Source organism: Macrotis lagotis, chromosome 2 (genome assembly GCF_037893015.1).
Source record: "Macrotis lagotis isolate mMagLag1 chromosome 2, bilby.v1.9.chrom.fasta, whole genome shotgun sequence".
NCBI lineage: Eukaryota > Metazoa > Chordata > Mammalia > Peramelemorphia > Peramelidae > Macrotis > Macrotis lagotis.
Window position 1 is genome coordinate 196226435 of NC_133659.1, and position 15179 is coordinate 196241613.

A 15179-nucleotide genomic window follows, 5' to 3' on the forward strand; every position below is an offset into this window, starting at 1 on the left:
CAGGTGGTAAGGGCTTGGAGGACTTTCAGAGGCAGGATCAGGCCAAAACTTAAGGTTAGTGGTCTTCAATCACTTCAGAAGGATGGTAGATGGTAACTCCCAACTCATCCAAGTGGCATGAACAGCCACATCAGTCTTCCTTCCATCTTCCCTGTCCTGCTATCCTATAGAGTATAGGCCATCCTGTAGGGTTAGAGCAGCTCCCAGGACGGTTAGGGGAAGGGCAAATGAAAGGTGTGGCAAGAAAGGGGCTAGATGGGATCTGAATAAAATAATTGGGTTTTTTTGTATATAAACAAAATGTATGTAAGCTCATCTTCTGTTGTTCTGAAAGGATACGCTTGTATCCTTAGTTCAATCCTAATAGCAAATTGAATGATGGGGATGGTATGATTATTGAAGTCATTTTCTTGATTTTTTTATTTCTTCTGCTAGGTCTTTATATTTTGAAAACTACTGATTCAGATGGCAATATGAAAGCCTAAAGAAAGTCTAGCTCTCTGGTCAGGGCTCCAAAAAGATTAATGAGAAAGAAATGATCATGTTTCTCCGTCTAGTCCAAAATGTCCCAAAAAGACAGGAGGAGGGAGTGAGAAGAAGCCACATGCTAGAAACAGGACCACCTCAGGTAAAAGGGAAAGGGAAAGCTGATGAAAATGGGAGAGAGGGGCAGCTAGGTGTCAAAAATAAAGTACCAGTCCTGAAGTCAGGAAGAGCTGAGTTCAAATTGGACCTCAGGCACTTAATATTTACCTAGCTGTATGACCTTGGGCAAGTCATTGCCTGTTGAGGGCCAGCTCCTATGAGCTAGTGATTTACAAATCCAGTGATTTACACATATCCTTGGTGACCTTTTTTATCAGAGATATGTATGTATTCTTGCTCATTATATGGATTTGTTGGCTCTCCAGTGAACCCTGATCTGGGACAATCTGTGGTTCTGGAGGTGGTTGTAAAAGGCTTTTCTAATAGAGAAGTATGCAGATTTCTAAAAACAAATGTAAATTTACCCAGGAAATTGTGAAACTGGGTCTCCTTTAACCAGTCATTCCTGAGATAATTTTTTGTTATAAAAAGTCTGAGTTTCTGAAAATAAAACCAGTAGTTTTTTGTATCCTAACCTTGCATGTGTACATTTCTACTTGACCTGACTGTCATAAGTCAATGTCCAGACCCACACCAGAGCTATCATGGGTCGTAAGGGACAGATGGACCTGGAGGGGAATCAGTCTTGAAAAAAAAGATACTGTCTAGACACCTGGCAGGTCAAAAAAAAAGAGTGTTATTAAAGGGACAGCAGGCAATTTAAGGTAAATAATTTTTAAAATTTTTTCATCAAGTCTAAAACAAAGAGCATTAATTTGGGACAGGGACAATCTAAGGAGAGAGGACATTATTTGAAAGTGCTAAAGCAGATAGTTAAAGAAAGAGGCTTGTTAATAACAACAAAACAATTGGAAGAATTTATTGAATGTGTACAAAAGTGTTGTCCTTGCTTTCCAAAAGAAGGAGTACTAAGTATTGAAAAATGGGAAATTGTAGGGAAACAGATAAGTGAACATTTTAAATTGGAGGTCAGGAGGCATCTCCTATAGTATTTTTTTCCTTGTAGAATATTTTAAAAATTTGTCTGACTCCACCTGGAGATGTTCCTTTGGCTCAGAGTATATTAAAAGTTGATAGAAATATTAGCTAGACAAATATTAGCCCCAGAAGATAGAACCATGATAGCAAAAACTGCTCTTACACTAGGAGATTACTTAATATGGAAAACAAATTTTTTTTACAATTGTACTAGTCAAGCTAAGATAAATGAAGCAGCAGGGTTAAGAATAACATTTGAAATGCTCTCTAGCACTGGGCCATGGACAGTAGTAGACAATCAAATTGGGCATAGTTTACAGGCATACAAACATACTGCAAAACAGGCATGGCTAAAATTGCCTGAAAAGGAAGGAGGCAATACTTCATTTACAAAAATAAAACAAGGAGCTAATAAAGATTTTGAACAATTTCTTGCTAGGCTGCAACAGGCAGTTCAAAGGGGCGTGAGAGATCAGACAGCTTGTTTGCTCACGGCTCACTTATCTGGATCCTGAAGTTAACTGAGAGAGGAATTTTTTTAAAAAAAAAGCACTAGAAAGGGAAAGAGAGGATTGGTTTATGAAGACTTGATAAAGTAAAATGAAATTTTAAAAAAGGGGAATTTATTTGAAGTTTTAGAAACAGAAAAGTGACAGAGTATTTGCAGGTGACAAAGGTATGTGTTAAATAAACAATTATAAAAAATGCTATTTTATTTCAGAAAAACAAGATAATCAGGTTCATTTTAAAGTACATAATTTGATTATTACAGAAAATAATGGAACAATTGAAGATTTAAAAATAGAAGACTTCCCCTCCCAGAAAAGATTTAGGGCTATTCCTTTAAAAAGAAGTTATTTGATTTACTCTAAACTGAAGGGGGACAGGAGATATTCCAATTAGACTGAGGGAGTTTTGAGTGACTGTTTGCCTTCTCAAAAGTTATCGTTATTTATAGTTGAAATCAAGAAGTGTAAGATATCAAAACCTTTGAATGGAAAAATGTATTGTGAAAAATGGAATGTTCTCTGCATTTTTCTTCTGGTTTCTTGGAAGATTGGTCACCTTTGGTGGTGTTTGTTTTGTTTTCCAACTGGAGTGTGTGTGTGTTTATCTGGTTTCCTATTGTTTTTTGTCTTTGTATAATGTTTAAAGGGACCCTCTAGTGTTTGAACAGAGTGGGGTTTCCCCGGATTTCGGGGGCCTCTCTGGTTCTAAAGGCTCTGACTCTGTTTATGTGTCTATATGTGTTTGCTTTAAAATACAGGCAGAGAAGCTCTCAGCTGTCTCTCAGGCCTGCTGTTCTCTGTGTTCTACTTGGCCAATCTTCTTTCCACTCTCTCTTTTCAAAATTAGATCTTCTTTTTTTCCAAAACTCATGATTGGTGCCAAAAAAAGGAGATTTTCCTGGGAATCATGTTGTTTTTTGGAGGAGAAGGGGTTCTATTATTTTCTCTTATTTTCTATTGTCTCTTTTCTGTTCTGATAGACTAATAGAATTTTATTTACTGATTTGGCAGATTATACTTATGAGGGACCTAGAAGAAATTGAAATTGTCCCTAAAATTATTATTTGGACTAGTCTTAATTAGCATGTTAATATATATGAAATAAAAAAATTGGGGGGGTGAGCAAGGAATTATAAACAGTAAAGGTAAATAATTAGTGCATACTACCTTGATATGTCAAAATGTGAAGAATCTCAATTCCCAAAACATCATTTAGTCAGTGAGGATAGAAAGCTCTTTTAAGTTAGAGCATCAAGAAGTTAGAATAGCACTGATACAGATAAGAAGGATTTGCAAACTTTTATATTTTAAAAAGGAAAATAATTTAAGGTAATTTTTAATATGAGTTTGGGATTTATAAGATCATTAAGAGAACTATAAAGAAAATCTTGTAATCATAAAAAGGGATTTTAGAAACATCTGGTCTCAAGAAATTTTTATGTATTACAGAGTTTTGGGGAGTAAAGGAATATACATTTAATTGAAATGTGTTATGTATAATTAATAAACTTTGTATAAGAACAGATTCAGACAACTTTTTGAAACTTTAAAATTGTGTTACAATAACAAAAAAATGAATGAATTGAAGTATCATCCATCACCTTTGTAAAGATTTGTTATAAGAAAACTGGAGACTACCTTGCCAACAAGGTTACATCTCTCAAGGTCTTTTGGCTCAGAGATTGTGAAAAGCTGTGCTCTTCCACCTAGTGTTTCTTTTTTTTTTTTTTTAGTTTATTTTGCAAGGCAATGGGGTTAAACGACATTCCAAAGGCCACACAGCTAGGTAATTATTAAGTGTCTGAGGCCGAATTTGAACTCAGTTACTCCTAACTCCAGGGCCGGTGCTCTATCCACTGCGCCACCTAGCTGCCCCTCACCTAGTGTTTCTTAAAAGTGAATATTTATATGTAAGATCAAAGTAACTTATTTAATATCTGTTATTTAAGAAGAAGAAATTATATATATATGTATATATATGTATATATGTATGTATGTATGTATGTATGTATGTATATGTCCTGTAACCCTGGCATTGGTAAAAGTTTTACATTGGATTTTTTGAAATTATTATATATAAAACTAAATTCATAGAGAATCTTATTTTCTTTTTGAAAATAGGAGTGTATTTGAACAAGAGGCAAATAAGTTTATAAAACAGAGATGTGAAAGAAATGTGTGTAACAGATATTCAGTTATAAAGTTAACTTTAAGCGAATGAGATGTCAGCATGGAAACATTTTTCATGTAAGTTAAGAATTTAATGTTTAATTTTAAAGAAGCAAAAATGGTAAACAGAAGAAGGTTGCATAAGAGATTGGAAAGTATAGTTTAACTGCAATTATTTCCAATAATACTGAATAAATGTGAGAGACTTTGAAAAATGATTGGGAGATTGAAAATTATGTAACCCATAATCTATATCAAAATTCTACTAAACAGGTACTTCAAGAAAACCAAGATGAGATTTTTGTAGTACCTAACAGATCATTTGGATCATTGCAGGACAGACTGAACCATAGGAAACAAGCAGCCGACCTTGGGGATGACAGAATCATCTGTGGCAGCAGCTTCTTCTCAGCCCACAAAAGTCCTCTTCCTTGAAAGATGAAGAAGAGAAATCTTTTATAACTTTCATACCCAAGGAAAAAGAGAAGTCCTTAAAACCTAAGCCAAGAAACAATTTACAGAAATATGCTGCTCATCAGATATTTCAGAGCAACCTAATCTATATCAAAATTCTACTAAACAGGTACTTCAAGAAAACCAAGAAAATTATGTAACCCATAGTTAGGTAACTTACTGATGAGCAAGATGTTGAAAAGTTATATGATCTAGTTTTATAAATATTAGCTATTTCACAGGCTACACAAAGCCTGGAGTTAATGATTGATTGCTTTGTAGAAGTAATGAGGGAAAATATCTGAAGTTATAATACTCTGGGTTTCCTGAAACCCAGAGTAAAATAGCTAATATTTATAAAACTTTTTTTTCATGTTTGGTATGGATTTATTAGGAAACTTCTTAGTCACAGGGAATAGAAAGCTGTGCACAGAAGAGTCCAAAAGATTTCTGGTTTCTAAAAAGCAGTAAGCATCATGCCATAAACAAGGCTTTTCTAAGTCCCAATGTCACCACCAAGATGGCCATACCAATATGAACACACTGCCCTTCAGAGGTTGGTTACCAAAGGCAGGAAGAAAGGATACAAAGCTATAAATGTGATCAAGAGACTAGCTCCATAGCCACAATCCCAGGATACTTCAAGAAGGGATAGCAGCTACCTGGTAGACCTGAGTGGCTTAGCCACAACAATCACAAAATACTTCACAAAACAAGAGGAAGCAAGCAGGGAAAGGTGTTTCAAGATGGAGATCTTACTGGCAAATGCCATGAACAAAATTTCAAGATCTTGGAATGCTAGAGGCAACCCAGTAGTGATAATTACTGATTTTTAAAAGGTCATACATATGTCCTGCCACAAATGAATAAAAACACTTAAGAGTCCACAGGCACATCCATACAGGGAAATCGAGGGCTATCCATGACTTCCAGATTTCCAAAGGGCTCAAGACTCAATATCTAAAGTGCCCAGAGTGCCAAAACAGTTCTTAACCCAGTGGCCCTCACCAATGTTTTGGTGTCCTCAGTTTTCAGGCCCCCAGCAACAAAGCTTTGGGGGAAGCTGCAAAAGCCATATCTCACTCAAGTCCCATCTTTTTCTTTCTGAAATGGTTGTCTGACATCACTGCTGACACGAAAGCTTCTGTGGGGGCTCCAGCTTGCCTTTAAGAAATGAAGTGTGAGGGGCGGGTAGGTGACGCGGTGGATAAAGCACCGGCCCTGGAGTCAAGAGTACCTGGGTTCAAATCCGGTCTCAGACACTTAATAATTACCTAGCTGTGTGGCCTTGGGCAAGCCACTTAACCCCATTGCCTAGCAAAAAAAAAACCTTAAAAAAAAAGAAATGAAGTGTGTCTGTGGGGTGACCTGCTGGACCTTGAGATCTGCTGGATTAGCGGATGCTTCATAATTGCAGATAGTCACCTCATGTCGACGCATCTCAGTCCACTTTCCTCTCAGTCCGATATAAAACACCTTTGTGGTGTCTGCGTCAAAGTTTTTTGAAATATGAATAGAGAGATGATAGATATTTGAAAAACGAGAAATTTTTGTAGCATATTCTAATTCTCCAGTGAGGTCTCGATTTAGACTAGAAATCTGATCAGGTTCTCAGTCTGTATCGTCGAAAGACATTTGTGGAATGTTTTTGAACAGTCTCATTTCTGAAGGATGTGAATCATCATCCTCTCCCATAATAATGATTCCTTTCAGTTTCAAGTTACCTGTAAACGGAATATTAAACAGCAACTCTTCATCAGCATCACTTTCTACAAACTTCGTGCGGTCGGCCCGCTCCTCCCAGGGCTTGAGGACGCCGCGGCCGCTGCCCTCGCGGCTCTCGTTGAGGCACCGCAGGTGCTCCAGGTGGATGCCCAGGTAAAGCCCGTAGGTCTGGCCGCGCGGCTCTGGCGGCTCCTCATGCTTCGAGGCGCAGAGGCAGCCGCCGCCGTGGCTGTGTCCGTGGACATGACGCCGGCCCGCCCCGCCGGGACCCCGCTTCGCTCCTCTGAAACTTTTAAACAATGTGATGGACCTTACTTAGGTCCAAGCATAAATGCAATAATAAAAAAAAAAAGTTTACAAACTCCTTTTTAATCAAAACAAAAGAATGAATTATATGTCCAATTAATGATATTCATAGAACACACAAATCCTTAACATTTTTACATATAGTAAGTAGTTATCATGTGGTCAGACACATAGAGACAGCTTTTATTAAAACAGCACTGATGAAGAATTATATCAACTCCTTAAAGAGTTACAAGAAGTTATAAGAGATAGATATAATCCTTTTTTTATTGAATACATACATTCCCACACTGGATTGCCTGGGCCTAAATATGAAGGCAATCATAGGACTGATCAATTAACCCTTCCACTTCTTATAAGCTTAGTAGAAGAGCAAGTTAGGCAGTGTCACAAAAAAATTCACCGGAATGCCTCTTTATTAAGGAAAGAATTTAAAATCACCAGAGAGAAAGCGAGGAATATAGTAATATCCTGTCAACTATGCATTCCGTATTTACCGACTCCTCCAAATTATTCTAAGAATCCTAGAGGCCAGGTTCCTAGTGAATTGTGGCAGATGGATGTGACTCATTATGCATCTTTTGGGAAAATGAAATTCATTCATGTTACTGTAGATACATTTAGTTCATATACATTGGCAACAGCACAAAGTTCACAGGCTACACAAAGCATGATTGATCCTTTATTCCATTGTTTTGCTATTGCAGGGATACCAAAATCCACAAAAACAGATAATGGCCCTGGATATACTTCTATGGCATTTAAACAATTCTGCCTATATTACAATATAAAACATATTACAGGCATTCCCTATAACCCCACTGGTCAAGTTTAGTAGAAAGAAAACATAAAGATCTTAAGAGATTTCTGGAAGTGCAAAAGAAGGGGGAATATATAGGGACAAAAGGGAAACAAGGAGGAGAGTAAATCTCACCTTATATACCATGAATTTTTTTTAACATTGAATGACAAACAATTAACACCTGCAAAAAGATTTTTTTAAGGATATGCAGCATGAAGAGAAGGGCATGGTCATATGAAAGGATCCTAAGGCATCAACAATGAAAATGACTGGATAAATTATTAATCTGGGGTCAAGGATATGCTTCTGTTTTGTCCACAGATGGAGAAACTGGGTACCAGAAAGAAACATCAGACCATACAGACCAGATGAATCAAGTAATACAGAAAATGAATAACTTACACTTAAGAAATCAAAAAGGAAAAGATGAGAGGAGAGTACATCATGGACTTATGGGACAATTTGTGATGCTTACATTACTCATGAACAATTTGGGGATTATAAAAGGAATTGAATATTGCACTTATGTTCAAAGTCCTCCATGGGTCACTCCTCTACAATGGGGAGAGAGTATAGCTGAAATTGTATTAGTAGGGGAAACTGCAAATTATTTGGGATATAACAAAGTTCCTACTAGAGATATCAAAGAAGAGATGCTAAGAAGAAGTTAGGCATAATTTTTCTGGTTTAAATACTGTGACACCTATACATTTTTGTAAAACATGTACTGTTGAACCATGTGTTAAATTAGCTAAAACTAATCATTCAATTCATCCAAATATTTATAATATGGGAGCATTTAGGACCCTAGAAATATCAGGAATTCCATTTGTATTGAATGAAGGATTGAATAAAGTATTGAAGGAAGAAAGATATTTCCTACAGAAGCTCCTTGTTTATATTTACATACTAGGGATTTCAAAAATGAACATTTTCCACCCTGGGTTGCCTGTCACACCCCAAACAGAAAAATTTATGATCATTCTATTTTGCTACAAGTGTGGAAATCTCCTGATAGTCAATCGGTATTCCAGGCTATATTAAACCAATTATATACCCAGAAATAGGGTAAGCTAATTCAGAGATATGGAAGGCTATGGCAGCAATAGATGTGATAAGGTATATACAATGGAATAAAATGTTGGGCAAAATATCTTATGCAGAAAAGAAATTTTCTGTGACTGCATGCATAGGACCAGATATTGTTTTCATGATAGGATCTTTCAAAAATGTCAATATTATCAGAGAAAAAGTGAAGTATAATGTTAACTGTTATAATTGCACTATTTGAGCATGTGTAAATAAGGAAGTGATGGACAATGATGTTGTTTTCATGATAACACAACTAAAATTTGCTATAATACCCACCAAGGTAGAAGGCTGGTATATGTCTTCTGCTGATGAGTTCTTTGAAAAGGTATTAAAGAAAATTAGGTAAAAGAGATGTATTGGTTGCATTGTGTCTGGAATATTGTGGAGGCCATTGTGGCAGCCACCTCCACAGTTATTTCTGTACAAGTAGGAAATAAGCGAAAAATGGAAGCTAAATGTATTCAAGAATTATCAGAAAATGCTCAGGAGAGAATTAATGAAGATCTTTATCATTTGATTAATGTGTCACAAACCTCTGTAATGAACACAAGGGACAATTGCAATGTGATTATAGATTTTTTGCTATTTGTGTTACTCCTTTAAAATATAATACTTCACTTATTCCATGGGATAATATAAAGTTATTTGAATGGAATATGGTATAATGATTCTATAACTATGGATATGAATCAATTTCATAAAATTGTTAATGATATTGCATTGGCACCTAGAATAGAAATGGACTCAGGCATTGATAATTTGTTTAAGTTTGTTAATAGATTTCATCCTTGGGGCGGCTAGGTGGCACAGTGAATAGAGCACTGGCCTTGGAGTCAGGAGTACCTGGGTTCAAATCCAATCTCAGACACTTAATAATTACCTAGCCATGTGGCCTTGGGTAAGCTACTTAACCCCATTGCCTTGAAAAATCTAAAACAAAAAAACAAAAAAAAATAAATTTCATCCTTTTCGTTTTATGAACCTATTAGTGAGCATGCTTCCTGGTATCTTTGTGTTATTATTGATATTGTGTATTATTCTCATTTGTCTCAGATTTCTTTTTTCTCTGGGACAAACTATAGATGTCCTAACACACCATCTAAAGCTTCAGCATGCCTAAGAAGGGGGAATCTGTTGAGGGCCAGCTCCTGGGAGTGATTTACACATATCCTTGGTGATCTTTTCCATCAGAGAGATGTATGTTGCTCATTATATGGATTTGTTGGCTCTCCAGTGAACCCTGACCTGGGACAATCTGTGGCTCTGGAGGTGGTTGTAAAAGGTTTTTTTGATAAAGAAGCATGCAGATTTCTAAGAACAAATTTTGTAAATTTACCCAGAAAATTGTGAAACTGGGTCTTCTTTAGCTGGTCATTCCTGAGATAAGTTTTTGTTATAAAAAGTTTGAGTTTCTGAAAATAAAACCAGTAGATCTTTGTATAATGGCCTTCCATGTGTATGTTTCTACTTGACCTGACTCTCATAAGTCAATGTCCAGGCCCACACCAGAGCTATCACGGTCAGTAATTGCCTTGCAAATTGCCTTGCAACCCGCCCCCAAATGGAAGAAGAGGAAGAGGGGGAGCCAGAAGATCAGAAAGTAAAAGCTGTACAAGTAAATTCATACTGAAAATAGACCTGAAGTCAGCCCATGCTCAAAAAAAGAGGGAGATGGAAGAGAGCATCCCAAGTCAGCTGAGCAGCAAGAATCAAGAACCCAAAGCCAGATCCCATGTCCATTGTGGAGCATTCTGAGCCTATGTACCTTGTCCTGAGATATTTTTACCTGTCCTGTGTAGAATGGAAGAATCTTTGTTTATAATAAAAATAGGGGTGGCTAGATGGCATAGTGGATAAAGTACCGGCCTTGGAGTCAGGAGTACCTGGGTTCAAATCCGGTCTCAGACATTTAATAATTACCTAGCCGTGTGGCCTTGAGCAAGCTACTTAACCCCATTTGCCTTGCAAAAACCTAAAAAAACTATAATAAAAATAGCATTTTTCATGTTTAAAAAAATTAATTTTGGGGCAGCTAGGTGGTACAGTGGATAGAGCACTGGCCCTGGAGTCAGGAGTACCTGAGTTCAAATCTGGCCTCACTTAGTAATTACCTAGCTGTGTGGTCTTGGGCAAGTCACTTAATCCCATTGCCTTGCAAAAAAAAACTAAAAAAAATTAATTTGTTTTGATATAACTGGTGTTTTTGTTGGGGAGTCATGCCATCAAATTCAAAAAGATCTTTTTGAAATTCCATTCTAAGTAAGTTCATCCCCATTTCAAAATAATTTAAAAGATAGGTATTACATTTGTTATTCATTTCATGATAGTTTGCAATAAATGAAATTTCTGTGAATTAAACTTTTCTTTGTTCAGATTTAAAGTTCAAAAATTTAATATATTATTTTGTCCAGATTTAGGGATGAAGTTTGGTTTTTATAATTGTCATATAATGGTCAATAATGTCATTGTGTGGTTTGAAGTCGAAGTTACCAATAACAAAATGTATCATGAAGACCTTACCATAACTGGTAAGATCTGATTTTGTCAGAAGGAAATGAGTTTTTATTAAGTGTCTACTATGTACCTGGAGATAATAATAGTACCTACTTCTCAGTATTGCTGTGAGAATCCAGTAAGTTAATTTTACAAATTTTTTCTTTACAATATTTTGTATTGTAAATTGAAAATATTACAAATATTTTCTTTACAAATTTGCAAAAATATTCTTTACAAATATTATCTTACTGGATCCTAACAGCAACACTGAGAAACAGAAACTATTATTATCTCCATTTTTAAAAAAGTTGATGAAACTAAGACAGGCAGAGGTTAAATGACTTGTCTAGGGTCACATAGCTAATAAGTTTCTGAATCTGGATTTGAACTCTGGTCTTCCTGCCAGATTCAATGCTCTTTTCACTGTGTGCCTTTAAGATAGTTAATAGTAACCAAACTGAACAAGCTATCTGTCCTGAGATCACCACCTTCCAATTTCACTGACTCACTATAAGTTACTTATGAGAACCAGCCCATCCCAGGCTTCCCTTTAGACAACACAAGTCTACATCTGAAGCCACTAAGAGTCTTGAACATGTGCCAAGGTCTCAAAGACCAATCATGAGGGTGGAAGAAACCTTTCACAAGTTTAAGCCTGTGTGTCCTCTCTAATTAGCACCTAGAAAAGGTTGTCCACAGGTTCAGGCACATCCACCTTGGCCAATTAGTTCCCTTAGAGCTTCAAGAACACTTGAAAAGCAGGGCTTCACTGTTCAAGGTCTCTTTTTGAAATAGTCTTTTCTCTATATAAGCAAAAACAATCCAGTCTTAGATTGCATTGCTGCAGAAAAGAGATCACAGATACTAGTAATTTACATTGGTGTTGAGAAGGCTGGCAGAGAAACAGGGATTCTATATTTAAAATCTGGGAGAGTGTGTCCTCATCTGGAATTTTCTAAGGAGGCTTTGGAAACTTCTGTGTTGGCTCACCTCACTATCATGGCTGGCAAATTTCCTCACTATTCATCCAAGTCCTTGCCTGCTATCATCCTTAGTCTTCAAAAGCTCTTCTCCTTTAATAAATCTTTCTGAAATATAAATGAGTTATAAATTGAGTTTTGCTTTTCCCTTTTGGTGATGCAGAGGTAACATTTATCCCATAACTATCCGTGTAGAGAACATTGAATTCTGTAATTTGGGGAACAAGCAGAGATTATGTCTATTTTCCAGCCCTTGGAAATAGGTCTATGGATTTAGACATAGACTGAATTCGGAGTGTCATCTGGTGGCTAAAGTTGAGATTGCACTGAAGACTAGTTAATTTTTGTTCTTTTTGTGAGGCAATGGAATTAAGTGACTTGTCCAAGATGACATAGTTAGGCTCTGGAGAAGAAAATGACAATGGTAACCTAGCACAGCACCCCCTCACTGGAATCCAATTCATGTGCTTGTTGGGGCATCACTTCCCCTAGTTTCATAGTCTTCTTTGAGAACAAAGGGCAGGGGGCGGCTAGGTGGCGCAGTGGATAAAGCACCGGCCCTGGACTCAGGAGTACCTGAGTTCAGATCTGGTCTCAGATACTTAATAATTACCTAGCTGTGTGGCCTTGGGGAAGCCACTTAACCCCATTGCCTTGCCAAAAAAAAGTGAGAAGAAAGGGCAGACATCATCATCATCATCATCACCAAGAATCAAGTGTAAGGCCAGATATGAACTCATATCCTCCTGACTCCAGAGAGAGGGCTCTATCCACTGCATCATCTCCCAAGACAATCTATTCTAAATCACATTTCTGAGAGGAATTTGGGCACTGATGCTTAATACAGCACCCATATAAAAGGGGCAGATTATGAGAATAGAGGAAAGCTACAGGTGTCAACACTAGTAACCCTTTACCTGAAATTTGTTTTGCAAAGTACTTTACATACACTATCACTGATTATCCTCATAACAATTCTAGTAGATATTGGTTGTTTAAATCATGTCTGAATCTATAACCCCAATGGGGTCTTCTTGGCAGAGGACTTGCTATGTACTTCTCCAGCTGATTTTACAGATGAAAAACTGAGGCATCAGGATTAACTGACTTGTCTAGCATCATACAACTGATGTTTGAACTTGAATTTGAACTCAAAAAGATGAGTTTTTCTGATTTCAGACCTGGCACTTTATCCACTATGGCATCAAGCTGCCCAACATTGGCATTATTATTCTGTTTTACAGATGAGACCACTAAGGCTTTGAAAATGATCCAACAGAAAGAGTACCTGATGATGCTTTGACCCCAAATCCAGTACTTTCCCACTGGACCACACAGCCTCTCAATTAACTTCTCAGAGTCAGAGTTTCTATAAGACAAATATAAGCAAGAATAGTTCAAAATCTACCAAATTAAAGTTGATGAAATAATTTATGTGTAATACAAATGGCACAAATTGATCTAAGGAGAAATTTGTTTTGATCTCAATCATGTTCAACAGTGTTTGGTTGAAATGTCTAGGCTGTAGGTCTCCTTGAGGATGGTAAAATATAATTTTAGACTCCTTGTTGCATGCCAAAGTTAACACTCCCTTAAGTAGATTGCTTGGAAAGTCTCAGCTTGGCTCTCCTGTCAGGAGAGTATTACTCTGAGAAGTATTTCTGCCATAAAGCTTTAGCAACTATGGATACTTTCCCTAGTATATTTGTGCAAAACTAGTAAAATGACTAGTCACCACGAAAATCCAATTTATGATCTTATTACTTTTTTCCAGATATTAAAAAGTCAATGCAGACAAGGTCCAAAGTTTAGCTAGTGCTTATATCCTCCAAAACTGCAGCATAAGTTGGCAGTGATTTTCTTTGCACACAGTAGATTTGTTTTAATGATATCTACCACCATCTTGGAATAGTAAAATCTGTTTACTAGCTTCAAAGTCTTCTCTTGACATACATGTGCAAAGGCTTTCGGTCCTTGGGGTCCTTTCAGGCATTTGTTGTTGTGCTTAGTCATTGATGTGGCTTACATAATAGTCTTAATGGGTATTGAATTCTGTATGCAGCCCTTGATGGATTTTTATTGGGTGATGTGGCCCAGAAGAGCTAAAATGTTAGACATACCTGCTCCAGACAGAGCCAGTTACTTCCAGGGCTATGCATGAAATCAATCATAATAGGGTTCTCTATTCCATTGCTTTAATTTCATTATAATATATTATAATATGATAAATTATATAAAATATAATTATATATTATAAATTATATATATTATATTATAATGAAATTAAAGCAATAGAATATAATTTATTTTATTATATTATATTACAGTGCTTTTCAGGTGACTAGAACCTGAGTTCTTTGACATAAATTCCTTGTTTCTTAATTTGTATAATTTCTCTTAGTCCACCATCAGCTATCTGCTCTCATTTTTTTCACTTTATTTTTTATTTTTATTAAAGATATTATTTGAGTTTTACAATTTTCCCCCAATCTTGCTTCCCTCCCCCACCCCCACCCCACAGATAGCACTCCGTCAGTCTTTACTTTGTTTCCATGTTTTACCTCGATCCAATTTGAGTGTGATGAGAGAGAAATCATATCCTTAAAGAGAACAGAATTCTCAAAGGTAACAAGATCAGACAATAAAATATCTGGTTTTTTTTTTCCCAAATTAAAGTCATACGAACTTGTACTTCGTTCAAACTCCACAGCTCCTTATCTGGATACAGATGGCACTCTCCTTTGCAGACAGCCCAAAATTGTTCCCAATTGTTGCAGTGATGGAATGAGCAAGTCCATCAAGGCTGATCATCACCCCCATGTTTCTGTTAGGGTGTACAGTGTTTTTCTAGTTCTGCTCCTCTCACTCAGCATCAGTTCATGCAAATCCCTCCAGGTTTCCCTGAAATCCTGTCCCTCCTGGTTTCTAATAGAACAGTAGTGTTCCATGACATACATATACCACAGTTTGCTAAGCCATTCAGCAATTGAAGGACATTTACTGGATTTCCAATTCTTTGCTACCACAAACAGGGCTGCTATAAATATTTTTGTACAAGTAATG

The 15179-nt window shown here is 36.6% G+C and overlaps 1 pseudogene; it reads right to left on the reverse strand.

The window, feature by feature from the left end:
* Positions 1–6029: 6029 nt before the first annotated feature.
* On the reverse strand, positions 6030–12137 carry LOC141512068 (PITH domain-containing protein 1 pseudogene; annotated as a pseudogene).
* Between the last annotated feature and the right edge of the window lie 3042 nt (positions 12138–15179).